Genomic DNA, 18,857 nt, shown 5'->3' with positions numbered 1-18,857 from the left:
TTGGCCACTGATCAAAATTAGATATTGTCACTTGATTTGAAGTTCAGTACGCTCAAAATGTCCGGTCAGCACAAGTCCGGAGCTCGGAAAAGGAAAGAAAAGAGAAGGAGAAAATAGAGGCCTTAGAGATTTTCTAAACAAATATTTAAAAAAAGGTGGTGACGGTGAAGCTGGAACTGTCAACGTAGAGCAAGGTAAGAAACAGCGCAGCCAACGTTTACGAGCCTTGTAACGTAACGTAACAGGCCAGCTCTAATGTTAACGTCCATTAGCTTGTATAAAAGCCTGACACAACACGTTAACTTTGACAGAAACAGTTGAGTTTGGTAGCTCCATCAGTAAGGATGAGACAGAGAGAGATCCAGCTGCAGTCAGGTGACAGAGAGCATACCTGTCAAGTTTTGGATTTGAAAATAAGGGACATTTTTCCGGAGCCCACCGCAAGCAGTCCCACCACCCCAACCAAGCTCCAGTATGGCTTACATTTTAAGACAGGTGTACAAGAAAGCTAAAATCACCACTTGATGCAGAATGCTGAAAACATTTCCAATTTATAACATTGCTTGTCTTTACATTTTATTTTCATTCCACACATTCTTTTCATTTCATATTGCTTTTCTTTTACAGTTTTTCTTTTCATTTCACATAACTTTTCTTTACTCTTTTAGTGAGTTATTGTGCAAATTTGCTGCAGACTTTGCATTCTTTAAGACTGTTTTGGAAGGAGTGTATTTGTGGGCTGGGCCAGAGCGGTTCATTTTACATGAGAGTAGAGCGCAGACAGTTCTGTTGTCTAACGTCATCCTATTCTCTGTAACAATCTTTCGTACCATGCTAAACACCCTTTCTCAACGTGCATTGCTATGGGGAATGCATAGTAAAGCCTTCAGAAGTTTTGGCAGCGCACCGTCTCTGTCGTAGCGTCCATCATCCGTCACTCATCATCTGACCTCACACACTAAACTCGCGACAACTGCCACCTACAGTAGTAGTAGGCTACTGCAGCTGGCAGTTATCACGAGGCTAGTGACAGAGCTCAGATTGGGAATGTTTTTTTTACTCCGCTCGGACCCGGGGTATTATTATTTTTTAATAACGCAGGTTAAAATACGGGAGATTTACGGGAAAATACTAATACGGGAGGACGGCGGGAAAGAAGAGTAAAATACGGGACTTTCCCGGCCAAAACGGGATACTTGACAGGTATGCAGAGAGAGTGATGCGGGAGGGGCCCGCTGCCCCGCAACGGAGGGACAGAGTCAGGCTACCCGTGAGAGAGAAGAGAGAGAGATAGAGAGAGAGTGATGCGGGGGGGCTCGCTGCCCTGTCGGAGAGTCTGAGCAGGATGGATCAGAGACTGATTACACACTTAATTTCAGTGAGAGATGTGAGGAGAGGAAGAGCAAGGGAAAAGGAGAGATCTGGCCGCGAGGGGGGGGCCCATCTAAGATCTCGTCCCGGGCCCAGGCAAGACTGTCAGCTGGCCTGATTGTTAGCATTTCTTTTTTTATTTGTGTGTCACACAGTCCTGTCCAACTTTTATCGGTGGGCATGCTGTTACGCTGTTTTTATGCACAAAAATCAGCATAATGTATTGTTATCAACTGGTATTGCTAACAATGGCTAACCTGGCTAGAGCTAACCCTGGGATAGGAGAAAATAAATGCTCTTGTGTTTTTATTTCTTTAAACCAATCACAATCGTCTTGGGCGGCGCTAAGCTCCAGACGCAGCGACGGTGGCTCTGCTAAATAGTCTCGGGAAGGAACTTGTTTTGGTGGAACATTTGCAACCCGCAAAAGAAAACGCCACATATTAAATTAAGTTAACTTTTCACACAATACAGTAATGTGAGCTATTTAAATTAGCTGGTACATGGTTAAACCTCATTAGCTCTTACCAGTGTATCTCCCTGTGTACTTCATCCACAGCAATCCCACCAATCGGTCCCAAAACCTCCCAGTTAGAGAGGAAATACCGTAAACATATTTTTATGTAAATCTATACAATCATTCCCTGAAAGAACCAAGCAGGCCTGATTTGTTGCACCAATCAAATTTTCGTCTAAACTTGACATTTTCAGCGTGTAGCTTGCTAGCGCGAAGGTTATTGTTGTTTCCCGAAGCGAACGGAGTTCGAGAACGGCAACACACAGAGAGCGGAAGATTCCGGATGTCAGGTAATCATCCTGGAAATGTACTTCCGTTGATCCAGACTAGTACATCAGTGAGTGAACACATCACCATTAAAATGCATTTCAGTACGAACACCAGTACAAATGGATTAGTAGTGCAGACATGACACGTGAATGGAAATAGGTTTTGAGTAAGTGAGATATTAATTATGGATGGTTTTTCGACGAAAATATAGAACAGAGAGTGCAAATCTCTCAGAAAAAAAACTTCTTTGAACTCTATTTGAAGTGAATGCACTGCATATTCTGCAAGAAACTTGACACCAGTTCATATTAAGGTGAATGGTGTGTGTGTGTGTGGTGGGGGTGGGGGCACCTCACTGAACACTTCCTGTCTCCACAGCACGCCACCGAGTCACTAGAGGAGCAGCGGAGCAGATTAGAAGATGGAGAATATGAGAAAACAAGGCAGAAGACAGAGAAAATAGCATTATGCTAATAGGAAATAGAAAACCCTGTTGTCATGTTTGCTTAATTTGGTGGAGAAAACAAAGCGTCGGCTCAAATGAGGGAGCACACAGGATCATGTGGAACTATGATAATATATCCTTATTACATGCAGGTGGAATTATGTTATAAAAAAGTCTGTGTGCAGACCGAGTAGATGGCCAGAGGTTATTCGTGCAATCCAACTCTCCAATTATTTATTCAATGGAAAAATATCTGATAGCTAAATGCTTAATTCAGTTGCATTTTCACGTCAAAATATACTCCGTTATAACCACTAAATATGTTCATACAATCATAGTGTTTCCTGAATGAATAAATGATTGAGTCTGGTACTTTATTTCAGTAGAATAGTGGAGAAAGGGAATTACAAAGGATGGAAAGCTTGACCAACTGTCCTTGCTTAGAATGAAGTCTAGCCTTAGCTGAGTTGTTACCTGCAAAGGCAGAATTAGACTTCATATGTGGTTTGAGGAAAGCAGAACGCAGAATTTTTCAGTTGCTTCCAGCCTACCTGACCCTAACATTGAATGTGTTCTGACTAATTTTGTGGCCCATTTCCATTGGCTCTGTGTGAGCCAATGGAATGGAAGAAATCAGACAGATTGTCGGCTGGTTTGTTTGTGTACAGCAACCATAGCAATTGAGATGCATATTCCGAATGTGCTGTATACATGTCCAAAGAATGCCTCCTAAAACCTGAATAATACTGGAATATCTCAATATCCCACGTGTCTTAATTGGAAAATGCTATATTCAGAAAAGGCCTTATTCTGAATATCCAACCAGAATACGCTGTTTACATGATCTGTATCAAATTTGGAATATTGTCATATTCGGAACAATAGTAGAATAGTGGTGTGCATGTAAACATACTGAGCGTTACGCTAAAATGGTGGAATACAGGATGTGCTGGATTACATGAAGAGGTATTCGGCCAAGAGCCAGATATCTATTTGTCATTACACCTAAAACAGTTTTAGTGAGTGAGTCAAGCTTTCACAATTTGCTGGTTTAACGATGCGTCACTGAGCCAGCATTTCAATTCTGTGATTAACATTTTGATGAAACAGTAACAGCAATATTCAAGAGCATACGACCAAATATTAACAAAATAGACAATGAACCATAAACCAAATAAACATATTGTCGCTGTCAGGCAAAAACCTTGTATCTCCATATTTTGTCATTTTAATTTTTTTCATAAATCAGTGCTATTGGTCACCCTTTATGTCTATCTGTGGGTTTTACAAACATTTTAACAGTGACGAGGCGATTTCATCTGACTTTTTTGAAGGTCAATATGTTTTCAAATTAACTTTTTTTCCATTCCTTGAAAAGCAATGGTTTTGGACATACAAGGTTTTCACCCGACAATATGTATAAACACACACACACAAAAAATGTAGAAACACCATAAAGCCATCATACATGTCTCTCCCCAGCACAAAAAAGTAAGAACTGTAACTGAAGCTTCAAAAAGGAAGGCCTTCAACTATCGTTTTTTCTCCTCCATTTCCTTTTTCATTCTTCAGCCCCATGCATGAGAGGCTTGCACTAACATTGATCACAGCATTCTGTGACTGATTAGGGCTCCACATGGAGTCAAATGAATTGCAGCCTCTCGAATAACACACAGAGACAGATAAAACAGTGGAGTGACAGTGGCACATTAGGACAGTCCTCTGTTGTTAACATTTCGCCCGGCGTGAGCGCCTGGAGGAGGGGCGCAGGTTGCCAGCGCGGTGGCGGCCGTCCTGGCTGGCATGTGGAGGCCAGCGGGATCACTTTGGATCAGTCTCCATGAGCTGATCAAAGGCTTTTGACTCCTGCCACGCGGGGTGCTGATTGCTTCCATGCACTCACTGACACCACTCGGCTTGGCTGAAGACACCCTAATTAAATGGAGAGTATTGGGAGAGAGAAATAAAGCTGCTTTCTGGTTTTTTTTTACCCCTCTAACCAGCATGTCTGTCTTTGTTCCCGCTTTCTTTTTTCTCTGTCAAGAGGTGCTTCTCACTTCCCCTATTTAGGGCTGGCTGTGGCTCAGTGGTAGAGCGGTTGCTGGTGGTTCGATCCCTGGCCCTGCAGTCCCATGTCAAAGTGTCCTTGGGCAAGACACTGAACCCCGAGCTGCGCATCGGAGTGTAAATGTGTGTGAATGTTTATCTGATGAGCAGGTGGCACCTTGTACGGTAGCCACGGCCACAGTGTATGAATGTGTGTGAATTAGGGGTGGTATGGTTCACAAAACCCACGGTTCGGTTCGTATCACGGTTTTAGGGTCACGGTTTTCGGTTCTGTAACAACATTCTTTAACACTCCAGAAATATACTTCAGCATCCACAATGTAGGACACAGTATTAAAACATAGTTCTATCTTGTAATCATGCAGATACAACAGAATTTGACTTTAAGCACATTATTGGGACCATCTCTGAGGAAAGCTAGGTGAGATTTTGATACAGCAAGAGGGATGACGATGATGATTTCAACTAGCTTTTCATTTATTTGGCAAAAAAATGAGTGTGTATCGCCATTTACAGGAACATATGTGCCCTTTGTAGCACATGAAGATTGAAATATTACAGAATAACAATTGAAATAACTTGCACTTATCAAACTAACAACTTCAGTGTAGCTCTTACAAAAATACAGGTGATGTGACCTGCAGCACTCCACACACCAACGTTGAGGAGCGGTCGGCTCGCCGCCACTCAAAATCTGACGAAAATCTTTTAAACTGACCTTTGTCGATCTGAAATGAAGACAGATTCAGCAACTGCATGGTCTATTTCTCGCTTAAAATGTTTTCAGAAACACGTTTCGGTGAATTATTTTCGTAAAATATGAGATCGTATTCACAACGAGACGCCATTAGAGTCTGTTTTGAAATTCGAGAGCAGCCAGCCCCACGTGACGCGTTCGTCCAATCATCTGCCATGTGTTGCGTTTGTCACGCTCATCCCACTCGTCATTTCCAGTGTTCCAAGTGTTTTAACATAGGTGTTGAAAGAGGGTGCAACGGCAGTAAGTGGTTAGTGCACATTAGAAGTTTATTGACAAACCGCGCTACACACACACGTTCCAAACTGAGACAAGCGAACCGTGCGGATCGGGTGTTTTTTCATGAACCGTACCACCCCTAGTGTGAATGGTGAATGGTTCCTGTACTATGTAAAAGCACTTTGAGGAGTCGTTAAGACTAGAAAAGCGCTATATAAATACAGTCCATTTACATTACATTTATTGCTCCTATGCTGAAGCGGAAGTTGTTCTGGCCCTTCTGCATGAAGGCCGTCTCAAAGCTCCTATTCCTGCTCCAGGAGGGAGGATGGTGGTGGGATCTCCGAGGAGCTATGAGCGAGGATGGAGGAGGGCTCCCCGAGGAGCTATGAGCGAGGATGGAGTAGGGATCTCCGAGGACCTATAAGCGAGAATGGAGGACGGATTTCCGAGGGGCTATGAGCGGGGATGGAGGAGGGATCTCCGAGGACCTATGAGTGAGGATGGAGGAGGGATCTCCGAGGAGCTATGAGCGAGGAAACACAAGAGCAGGCTTCCTGGAAGCCATGCAGCTGAAATCCTCTGCTTACTTTCCTCAGACGAAAGGATCCCTCTAAAACACATTTCCTTGTTTCCTCTATCCTCGCATGATTTCCTTTTGTCTCTCCTGTGCATTTCTCAGTGGGATGGACTAAGAAGTGTGGAAGGGAAGGAGCCGGAGATGCTATTTAAGGGAAGTGAGAAGTATCTACAGAGTGACCTTGCGTTGGCTGTCACACCACTGCTTTTGTTCAAGGAGGAAATTGAGGGGAGGATGGATATAGCTTAAAATGTTCTCTTTGACCTGTGTTCACAGGTGAAAGCCGTATCACAATGTCAATGGTAGTGCTGTACATCTTGGCATTAGGTTTTCTGGTTAACGGAAAAGTGGATTCACATCACTAAGCAGGGCTAATGGTCTGAGTGAGAGCAGAAAGAAACGGTCTCGAGGCAGCATGGCAACACTCCTATTCCCCAGAGAGCCAGAGTTTATCAAATTTCTATTTAAAATTCCAATGAGCAGTTATAAAGGGGGGGAAGGATCCCCAGTTGTTGCCCTAGACCGAGCCCTTTCAGGTAACCAGACTCTTTGTTAGTCGCTAAGCAGGAGGGATCAATATCATATCAGGGCCCAGTGGAACACCTGACAGTTCAATTTCGCAGCAAGCTTCGAAATCAATACCTTCGGAATAGTTTTGGACTTTCCCAAAGCCTACCCACTGGAGTTAATCTATGGTGTCATTAGCCCGGGTCACAGCGTGCACGGTCATTACACTGTGTAACAATAAATGTTCATAAAAGACGACACGCTTCGTCCTCTTGTGCTTGGCTGCAGCCTCTAATTGAAGTAAATTCATTCACGAGCGAGAGCAGGCGCCTGATCGACTGGTTGGGCCGCTCCTCTTTGTAATTCACGTCTCAGAGAATATGGGGAAAAGCTGGCATGTCAGGCCTGTCTAAAAGGTACAAAGCACAGGAAATTGAACAAGGTTTTATCAAGCAGAAAATGTGTTAAATTGTTTAGCTTGTGCCAGAGTGCCTATAGGAAGGATTGTTTACCCTTGAAACATAGTAGTACTTAGGCACTTTTTACAAGTCCTTTAGACAGTCACCACCAAAAACAAAGTTTTTTTAAGATTTGTAGAAAGAAGAACCATGGACGTGCATCTTGATCACTACTTATTTGCTCATCATTTCATAGCCATCCGTAATATATAGACACCCTGAGCCAAACACTGGCCATCAATTACTAACGTAGCAAGAGGCAAATTGCAGCAAAAATGCAATCATTCCAAAGGGAGAAATCGTTAAAGCCATTTTGATTTTAGTGGCTTGACCAAATCTGTTATACAAGACTTTAGCCAGCCACATAAATCAGCATGGGTTCCTCTTTAATGTTACAGATTCTAGATGGAAAGGAAAGAAAGGGGAAGAGGGAAAAAAAGAGCCATCCCCCTATTTATCGAAGTTTAGCTGGAATGGCCTGTCAAAATATACCACGGAAACCCAGTGGAAAAATGACACAAGCAGCCCTGGCTTTGAGTGGCACGGTGGTTTTGGCCTTAACCCACTCCAAACTGGAATCTATTTTTCCCTCCCTGGATGTGTCAGGGAGGGGGGCAACGGCCAGGGGCAGGACAGGAAATGGCCAAGCAGGAGAGTAATGGCTAATAATTTCTGGATACGGTAGGTTTTGCTAGATTCCTGAGGCCATAGCTTGTTACTATGCCTGGAATACATGTTTGGACTTGATCTGTATAATAGTAGTATCTAATTTTAGTTGTATCTGCCTGCCTCTTCAGATCCTCCCCACCTTCTTGTTTATACACAGTTAATGTACTAACATGACTTCAGTTGGTGAGACTGAAACAAAATCATCATTATTTTCCCTTTGGTACAGTGCACTGGCCACTGAGAGGAATTACTTTGTGGCAGGCAGAACATATTTGGAAGTCATGGTATGTCAGAGATATCTGAAACTGGCTATTTGAGAGAAAAATGTAGAGCTTCGGCTGACAAGTGGCATCATTTTTGGGATTCTGGTCCCAATGTGGATATTTATATTATATCCCAGCTATATAATTTACAGTAAGGCTTGAAGCAGAGGTCCAAAATCGTCAATTTTCCTCCCAACACTCCAACTTAAGTGTTCATTTGGAGGCTTTATTGCAATGGGAATAAAACCAGGAGTTAAGAAGTTAGCGCCTGGGATTCAAGCAGGAAGACAACGTTAAGCTTGCATATTTATTTAAAGCATGTTAAACACTAGGATTGTGTTGTACAAGCTATTCATAAATCAGTTACTAAGTTTATCTTCATAGTTTTTGGTATTACTTTGAAAATGCCTTAACAAAAGACCTTGTGTCATTTGGTTAAGGGAAAAAGCTCTGTAGCTACAGCCAATCAAAGCAATCAACTATCAACAGTAGGAGCTAAAAAGAAGCTGCAACATAACTGTTAAGTAACAGTTTAAGGAGGCCCAGCAATATTTAACTATACTGTCAATTCTTCTTAGATGTAGGTATACTTTGTTTTATTTTCATACATGGAGAAATACGTATATTTGTATGCATACTGGTAGAAATACATGGAATGTGTGGTTCAGTTAGCAGTATTACAGCAGTTCATAATGTTTGGGAAATATCCCAGCCTGACGTTATTAGCAAACATTTTGTAATGTTAATTTGTTTTTATTTTAAATGCACTGTAAAATATTAGTATTAAATATTAGTAAACACTTATTTTATAAGGTATGAACAGCTAGTGCACATGCTTCTGACCACTTTAATTCAAATAACAAGTAACATCTCTGTTCATTGAGCTCATTGCCTAGAAACACACTACTAAAAGCACTATGTAAACAATCCTAATGAAAAAAAAAAAACATTTTGAAAATAGCAATATATCACTTCCCTCACACACAGTAAACCTTCTTAAAGGTACATATTGTAAGAAAGTGAGATTTCCATATCTGTATGATTATAAAGAAGGTCGAGGAGTTATATAAATACTGTAAAAGTATAAAAAAAAACTCAATCCACAGAGAAATGCACACAGCCCGTATTCAGAAAATGTGCCTTTAAATGAGCCGTCAGGACTTCCTGTGTGGTTGTGATGTCACAACTATACTATATAATGGTAGAAAGTGCCTTAACAGTCCAGTTACAGTCATTCCACGGCTGCAATGACAATGCAGAGATGCTGAGAGTGCAGATGAGGAAGACCCAGAAACGCTGACCAATCAGAGCAGACTGGGCTTTTTCAGGCGGGGGGGCCTTAAAGAGACAGGCGCTGAAATGGAGCGTTTCAGACAGATATATTCAGACAGACAGTATGATAAAAATTTGGACTAGTCATAACCCAAAATACAGGTATGAACCTGAAAATGAGTATGATATTGAACCTTTAATGCTCTTAATTATCTTGTAAGTAAGCAGGTGAACCTGAGTCCTCATTGTCTTAGTGATTACAGTTACAAATGTCTTGAACATTATCTTGCTCATGTGTTTTTCAAGGGAAATACTGGGATGTATGACAGCATGGAGGCTATCAAAGCCCTCAGGCCTCGCTATAGTTTAGATATTGATTACAGTCTTCTGTTGGCTTAATGAAGTTTTGGGCATGTCTTATAATTGCTTCATTAAATAAATCTGTAATCCAGTGAGCCTCCCACTCGTACCACATTCATCTAAAGAGAATACACGCCAGCCTAATTGAGTTTCAAAGTAACATAAAGCATATAAATCTTATAAACACTTTTTTTTAGATTAAAAATTTGATTCAGAAGAATCTCTAGTAACCACTTTGAAGTACATTTCCTGGCTACCTAAGAATACATACAAGCCAGACAGCACACACACACACACACACACACACACACACACACACACACACACACACACACACACACACACACACACACACACACACACATCCATACAGCAGCTTGGCCCCACCGCAGAGCTATACAGGAAGCCTCGTCCATAATGACCGTCGGTGAGGAAACATGAGTCAGAGGGAAGGGATGAACACCATATAAACAAACTTCTGGAGCTAAACCTTGGAAATAACAAGCAGCTGAGGACGATGAAACGTGAGAGGTGGGACCTGTGGCTTCTTTTCACTGGACTGCACTGCATGAAAAATAGCCTTTTACGAAGAATTAATGCCCTCAAATAAGGACGGTGTTTAGTCTGAGTGAGATCATTTTAGCAATATATTTCACTTACAATACACACAGTTAGAATCCATGAATTTCACTACGACTACTGGTTTAATATATATTATAGGGTGGGATTATGGCAAAAATTAAGCAGACTTTCTGCTGATGCAAAAATATAACCTTTAACCCTCTCTAAGTTGACAGACATGGTGTTGTGTGTGTTAGTTATTATTTGTATTGTTAATATGTGTCATTTTTTTATATTCCCAGGGGTTCTGGAGATGCTGAACTACAAGGGAATGTAAATAAAATGAACCATGAGACATCTAGAACAGGGGTGTCAACCTCATTTTCACTAAGGGCCACACTGGAAAAAGAGAATCACATCAAGGGCCAAACATGTAATCTTTATTGGCATGCTTGAAAAAGTCAAATATTGTTGACTGTATTACTGCATCTAGCTTTTTTTTTTTACATTTTGGTGGTTTTCTCAGACATTTCTGTCACTTTTTTACAATTTTATTTAGCCTTTTCCGACATTGTGGATGCTTTTTGTTGCATTTTTGTCCACATAAAGCCCTACAAAAGTCAATAAAAAAGTTCCCTCACCATTATAGGATTTAGCAAATCAAGCATGATAACGTTTTTTTTTTTTAACAACAACCTGTTTTACAGCCTGAATATAAAAACTCTCTGCTTCTGTGTGAATTTCTGAGTCTTAAAGTCTGTAAATCTGCCATATTCTGCTTTGATTGTCAGGTAATTGCAGTTTAGAATACACTTTCCCTTGTTTTTGGTTTGCCGCACAAATAGCCGGTGAACCTGAATTGATATACGGGCCGGATCTAAATCTGAGAGTCTAAGTCTTGAGTTTGACACGTGATCTAGAATGTTCCATTTGAAACAATGATGCAGTCATATGAAATAAATAATAATAAAACCACTGTCCTTTAAATGTTTCATATAACTTGCCCAACACTGGCTAAGTTTGACATTTTTTTATCATTTTTTTTCTCTGCTGCGTGTGCCAGGAAAGATTTTGGGTTAGTAGCGAGGGGAGGCTTCCTTTCCTGGATCAGGGTAGTTAATGTTTACATCAGACGTCCCACGGCTGCTGTTAGGCTGCTTAGTCCAGGATAGTGATCCGCCACAGGGGGATGGAGATGAGGGAAGTGACCAAAGAGCATGGCTATCGAATGTTTTAGACCTGTGAAGGCTGAGAGAAGTTTCTGCAGCTGGAGTCACCTTCCAGACTTTTGTTTTACCCCACAGGATAATTTATCCAATGAATCATTTTCATGAAAGCTATTTTTCAATGGAGCACACAATAAATTGATGATTTCTTAATTAGAGACAAATAAAAAGCAAAGTCTTCTGCCAAACCAAATAAATGCTTAACTCAGTGAGGCCTCATGAAAGAATTTATTTTTGTTTTACCCTTTCAAAAGAAGGATTTCCGTAGACCGAGAAAAATAGTGAATATTCATTCAGAAATGGTGTGCATGGTTTAAATGATAGACCTCTGTTTCCTTCCTTGGAGAGTATAGTTCCATTAGAGTATGAGTGGATAATCCAGCATTGAAAGTACACTAAAGATGTTGTATTATATTATTGATAGTTACACATTTTTGTGAGCCCTGTGTTTTGGTTGAAAATACTGCATTTTTGTCAACCATGTTATTATTCATTTTGCTGCCGTATGCTTTTGTCTGACAAACTGTCAGCTTGCTACAATCTCTCACAGGGACAACAGCCTGTCCATATGTCAACCCGTCTTCACACAAAAACATTTTTTGCATGCCACTAATTTACAAAAGCAAATATGTTTTGGAAGAAACTACGCCACCTGGATTATATTTTCCATAATACTACACAACTATACAACATGTTTAATGTATTTTCAATATAATTTATTCTTGTTGCAACTAAACTATGATGAAAATGTGTATGCTTAGGAAACACAAGGTGCTTGGTTAGGGTTTGGGGAAGATAATGGTTTCGGTTCAATTCTGAAAAAGTAAACCGGGGCATGAAAATGGATGTTTTCACTTCTTGTATATTTAACCAAAAAAAAAGGATCGTCCCAAAACCTTAACCAAAAGCATACTATTCAGCAAAACATGTTGTCCGTGTTGTTATCCTCGCCATGGCAGTTTAGCTTCAAACACAGCACTCATTAAAACCCATGCTAACAAACCAGGTGGTGGGCTGAAAAATTACATTTAAATATTAAACAGCAACATGTCTTTCCAGGAACAGTGGCATTATCAGTGTGGATAGTCCACCTTACAGTGACTTGATTTTATGCGAACTACTTTCTACCAAAGAAAAAGTCTGTTTACAGAGTATGCTGTGGATTATCAGAGTAACAGGCACATATCTCTGCAAAGACACATTGAGATATAATATGTAAAATATCTGCAATTAAAATGTCTAATGACTAGACCTATATTATCAACCTCTTCTTACTCCCAACTCGTAAAATACTGACGTTTGGTCAGTGTCTCTCAGCGTCATATACGACACAAAAATCCCCTTTTAGCGTCTATATGGAACGCACCGGGCAGAGCAGCAGCTCTTCCGTGGCGCTGTAAGATACCGTAGTATTAAGAGAGACGAAAGACCGAAACTCTGGGATAGGTTAAACAACACAGGAGACCCACCATCTTTCCCTAAACCTAACTGTCTCATTCTTGTGCCGCATGGCAGTTCCTATCCAGAGCATCAAAAAGTGACGGCAAGAGTCCCGACCAAGCGCATCTAAATATGACACTAAAGGAGACTTTTTGCGTCAATAACAAACCTGACCAAGCCTCACTTTTTGACGAGATGGGAGAGAGAATGTGTTGATATTATACATTTAGGTGATTTTAATTATCCCAAATGTTTCCAAAAATGTTCAAACCCAGAGAAACCTGTCATTTAAATCAAGGACACGGTCCGTGTCATGTGGTCGTAGTCGCCTGTCATATCCCCTTCTGCATGTGTCAGGTTGTTCACTTTTTAGCCACATAAATATGATACACTTTTTAGAAATTTGTAGTTTTTTTTACTATATATTTTAACGGGATGTAAGATTTTAGTCATCGGACATGTGAGTCTTAAAGGGTAACTTTTTTCAACCTTCAACCCTATTTTCCTATGTTTTTTTGACTAAGTGACTGACGGGAACTATCTTTGACATTAGTCCAGTATTAAGAAAGATCGCTGCAGCAGAGAAACAAGCTACAATGTCAGTTAATAGGGCAATTATGCAGCTTGAATTTACCTTCACAAAAGTGCTCGTTTTGCCGCTGACAGACTCAGATTATTATTCTAAGTGTCTGACAACATTATGGAAAGGATGTCTGAGGAGGTCGACTTGTTTCTGTTAAAGAGTAAGATCATTTTTTTAAACCTAAAAACATCCGTGAAATTGCGTTCGCTATAGTCACCAGTCTGGTGACTATAGCGAACCCATGTACATAAACAAATAAAACTATGAAAAGCCGTTTTGGCTCGTCTTTTCACTTTTCCAACCTTCACAACTCTAGTTTGGGTTGAAATAAACACTGAGTTTACCGATTTACATTACACACTAAAAGTATTAATTTTTTTAATGGAGTCTGGTGGGTTTAGCGCTAGTGACCTCAGAGCTGTTTCTGGTTAAAAAGAAAGTCTTAAAGAGGTTTTAAAGGTCTATCTCTGAGGGATCATTTCCATAATGTTGTCAGACATTTAGAATATTAATCTGAGCCTGTCAGTGGCAAATAAAGCACTTTTAGTGGACTAAATTGACGATGAACATTTGCCCCATTGCAGCCCGGTCTGTGGTCAGTGACTGTCCGATTACAGTGTTCACGCCTAATATTACGCCAATCATATTTCAGGGGGGCGGGTGCCACCCTTTTCCCCATTCTAGCCCCGTCCTTGATTGTACGACGATATTTCTCAACTGCAATTTTTGCTAAATAAAAATCTGCTCCTCTTTATTTAAACCCACCTGATTTAGCATTGCGCTCCTATAACATTGTCAGACTCACAATGGACAGTATTTTCCAAATCAGAGGAGGCAAGCTTCATAGTTTGAAAGACTAAAAGTGCGATCTCACGCTCAGAAAATACTGTAGGCAGAATTACTGACACAGGATGACTTAATGAACAATGACATTCTACAAGTAGAACATAATACATCTATTTCATCAAACAGCCATGCAGCGCCCGCTCTATTCTGCTGTTTTCATGTATTCTTTCAGTATGCAGTTAGAAAAACGATCAATAATTCTTCAACAAAAGGTCAATCCCATCCCTTCTCTCACATTAGCTAATCAGTCTTGCTACATGTAGCAAGTCAACATTAAAATGCATCTTTTCTTTCTTTTCTTTGAAAAGAATAGAGGTTGAATTTGTTCTTCACCCACGTTTGGCACCTTGACACTTGTGCTGGTTGAGAAAAAATCCTTACTTCCATTACATCAACAGTGGGAAACACTTAATGCCAGTAAATCAGTGTAAGCTCAGCTCACTCCAACTCTGCTCTCACAGCTTACAGGAATGTTCAAGTTGGCAATTATTTTGCGCTTCTGCAGTGAAAAAAATCAGGCAGGCTGGGTGTACAGTTTTAGCTGTCGTAGAAATCCCTTTACATGCATTTACCCTGAATCTCTACTGCATTAATACTGCTGAAATTCCATAATTACATGTTACATCGTAGGATCAAATTCACACTTTGTAAGCCATCTAGCTTCAGTCACCAAACGTATCCCTTTGCGGCTCAATGTTTCCACTCGGTTGGCTGTAGGGGATGGCTAAAAGTAAAGATTGGGACTTCCACATTGGTTCCATGTGCACTGCATGTCACAGCTGGTTTAGCTCAGTGGACGTTTCATGCTTAGCACAACTCCCTGTGTCCTGTCACTTCACTCAACATTCAGCAAGCCATGGGGTCAGGCTGAGACTGTCCTCTTTAATGAACCAGCAGATAATGGCCTATGGGGGCCCTGGACAGACATGACACAAATTGCCATGTCCTCTGACTGGGATTAGTGGTAATTACTGTTCGCCTTGGCAGATCAATGGGATAGCAGCGCAACACGTAGAGGCCACCCTGTGTCACACGCTAGCCTAATACCAACACTCATAAGGGGACAATCTTAGGGAGACAATACTGGGCTTACTTACAAAGACGGGTGCTGTGTAGACATTTAGGCAGTCACTGTATTGTACTAAAACCAATCCATCTGGACTTTTAGTTCTCTGCAACACAGCTGCTATAGAGGCAGCAGTAATCTCAATGGTTGAGTCAAACTCAAAGTCTGTATATTAAGATGGATGACGCGTCTCCACTTCCTCCCACTGTACAATAGTGAAGCCAAAATATTCCGGACACAGGCGCTGCCATCTTGTAATTTTGGAGCCAGAGTCTACGCAGTAGTAGTCTGTATTGACTACGATTGATTTTCGGGATTGTTCCGGTGACACTGTAAGATTAGTTTGTCACCTTCTTCTTTCTTTGTGTTGGCATTCTAACCCTTGAGACAGCTAGCTAGACTAGCTGTCTGAGTTTTCTGTTGCACAAATAAACCAACTTTTGAAAGATCACGTTTTTCTCCCAGACCCTCCTGCAGTAGTGATTAGGCGATGTAGCCGCGGTATCAAAGTCCCGCCCATATAACCGCCTGACCAATCACAAGTCAATCCTGGCTGTCAATCATGACGTTTCACCCCTCTTTTATAGCATCAAATAACTAACAACCACACTTATCAGAAGAATCAACACTTGAACAAACATATACGAACGTGATAAGAACTACCTAAAAGCACAACTAATATCTGTAAAATAGACAATTCAGTATGCATTTTACGGAGCTGACAGAGAGACAACTGGCGAGTTTCTGCATCTTCTAGAAAAAGAGTAGAGGAGTGGTCAGTGGCTCTGCAAAATAGTCTCTGGAAGGAACATCCCCCCCTCCCAAAAGAAAACGCCACATACAATATTAAATTAAATTAACTGTTCACCCAATACAGTAAAGTGAGCTATTTAAATTAGCTGATACATGGTCAAACCTCATTTGCCTTTACGAGTGTGTACTTGGTCCCAGCAATCCCACCAATCAGTCCCAAAACGTCCCAGTTAGAGAGAAAATGCCGTAGACATATTCTTTGTAAATCTTTATCATTCCCCGAAAGAACCAAGCAGGCCTGCCTTGTTGCACCATCCAAAGTTTTTTTCAAAACCTGCCATTTTCAGCGTTTAGCTTGCTCGCTCGAAGTTTGTTGTTTCCCATAGCGAAGGGACTTTGAGAACAGCAGAGAGAGGAAGGGGTCTGACATCCAGGACGTCAAGCTTTATCCTGGAAATGTAATTATGTTGATCCAGACTAGATGCAGTACAATGGTGCCACAATTGACCATGACCAAAGCTATTAAAATAAGACACACGTTGTAATAAAGTGGAATTATCCATAAAGGTGTGCACCAAACATCTGGGCGCCTTAATCCTCATATAATTACAGTATAAAGATGTATGGAAACCTATAATGGCTTTTCTGCTCGCAGTATCACACAATAGCACGTCCCCGTTGAGTAATGTGAAATCCGTGCCCTGCAACCTCAATAAGCACCGTCATACAAGTCAAATGACTTTTGTGCCTCATAACCTTCACGTCGTCTTTAATCTCCCATTGCCGTTTGTTTGAACCCACTCCCTCATCAGAAACTCCACCGATGTCACCCAGTGTTGCTGCTGTCGGGTATCGCTCCCTCACCTCTACAACGGTGGGGGGGACCAACCCCTGATTAATGGCTATGGCTTTGCTCTCATGGGTTTTTAATTAAAGCAGCCAGATAGATACATAGACATACAAGCATACACATGAATGTAAACTCTACACACAGACACACACAAAGCGCCTGTAGCTCCACACAAGGGCGAGGAGAATGGAATTTAATTGAGAGTGTAATTTAAGGGGGAAATACAAATGGAGTGCTCCTTTATGGTGTGACAACATTTGCCTTTGACCCTGTTCTTGTGTCAGTCATCTCCTCCCATTGTGTGAGAATTCACTTGGTTAGTTAATTAAAACAGCATCAATCTACTGCACAGGGAGGTGTGAGTTCAGCAGGTACTTTAATGTAGAGGTCAGAGACATCACTTTTTAGAAATTGTAAAAGACTTGTTAACACTACTCAAAATATACATATATGTATGGTATACGTAACACATGTATATATCAAATGGTGAGAAAACAATACCAACACAAACAAATAAATACTGGTCGCTAAGAAAGTGTATACCTGTACTAGGGGTGCTTCGGATCACAAAACTCACAGTACGGATCGGTTCACGGTTTTGAGTCACGGATCGGATACATTTTTCGGATCAGCACAAAAAAAGGGGGGAATTTAAATGACTTATTAAAAATGTAATAACAATAACTTTGAACAATAATAATTTCTTTAACCAGTAAATTGCTGTTAAATGACAAAAACAGATGAGAAAAGGGGATTTTACAATAACTTTGAATGCACCACAAGGTTTACCAGTTTCAAATAAACCAACATTTAGTCACATCTGTGTTTTTTTGTCAACAACAGCAGTGACCAAGTGCTAGTTTGTGTCTTCAGCTGCAGACTGTTGTACGTCCCGGTGTTGGAATCCTCTACAGTGAAATAGTGTCACACTTTTACATTGTTTAGCTGGCAGCATTTTAACCGTGTTTAAGCCAGTTACTAACTAACGGTATGCTAACATTACTTGCTGCCAAGTATAACGTTAGTGTTGCCAAGTATAACGTTAGTGTTAACTAGCGTCACATGCAGCGATGCTTCTGTTGCTGCTAACATCTGTTTCGGAGCACCAGAGAGCAGAGTAGGCATTTAAGTGGCACCGAAATGAGGTACTAAAATCGGCATTGCTATTCCGTCCAGTAGATACCGGTCGTTTAGGCATTGGTGCCATAACTGGATTTTACAATGCACCTTTCACGTGAACAGAAAACTGCGTTGCCTGTGTCTTTTCACGGCAGCCCTCCATAGAGATTTATCAGCCTACTTTAGTAACAGCGATAGTGTGACATGTATTTCACACTATTATTATGGTTAAACTTTGCAATTGATCCGTGGTTCACATGCATTCCGAACAACCACGGATCAACTATGGTCCGTTACACCACTAACCTGTACTATCAAGCCGTTCTCATTCCCAACTCGTCTAATACTGATGCTTGGTCAGTGGCGCTCAGCAAAAATAATCCTTTAGCATCTAAATGGAATGCACCGGGCATAGCAACAGCTCGACCGCAGCGCTGTAAGATTACAAAGTATTAAGAGAGAAATAACGGTAGCGAGTAGTATGTGTGAAAAAAGTGAAAATAAAAATTTGTGTAAGCAGGTTGGTTGGGGTGGTGGATGGGTCAAACAACACTGGACTTTCACCCAGGAAACCGGGGTCCATGTCCCGATCTTGTGCTGCGTGTCAGAGTTTTTGACTCTTGAAGTCAAAAAGTGACTCCAAAAGTCTACTAAAGGA

This window comes from Perca fluviatilis, chromosome 12 (assembly GCF_010015445.1).
Source record: "Perca fluviatilis chromosome 12, GENO_Pfluv_1.0, whole genome shotgun sequence".
NCBI lineage: Eukaryota > Metazoa > Chordata > Actinopteri > Perciformes > Percidae > Perca > Perca fluviatilis.
The sequence above is the reverse complement of the archived record's forward strand: the minus strand, read 5'-3'. Positions refer to the sequence as shown.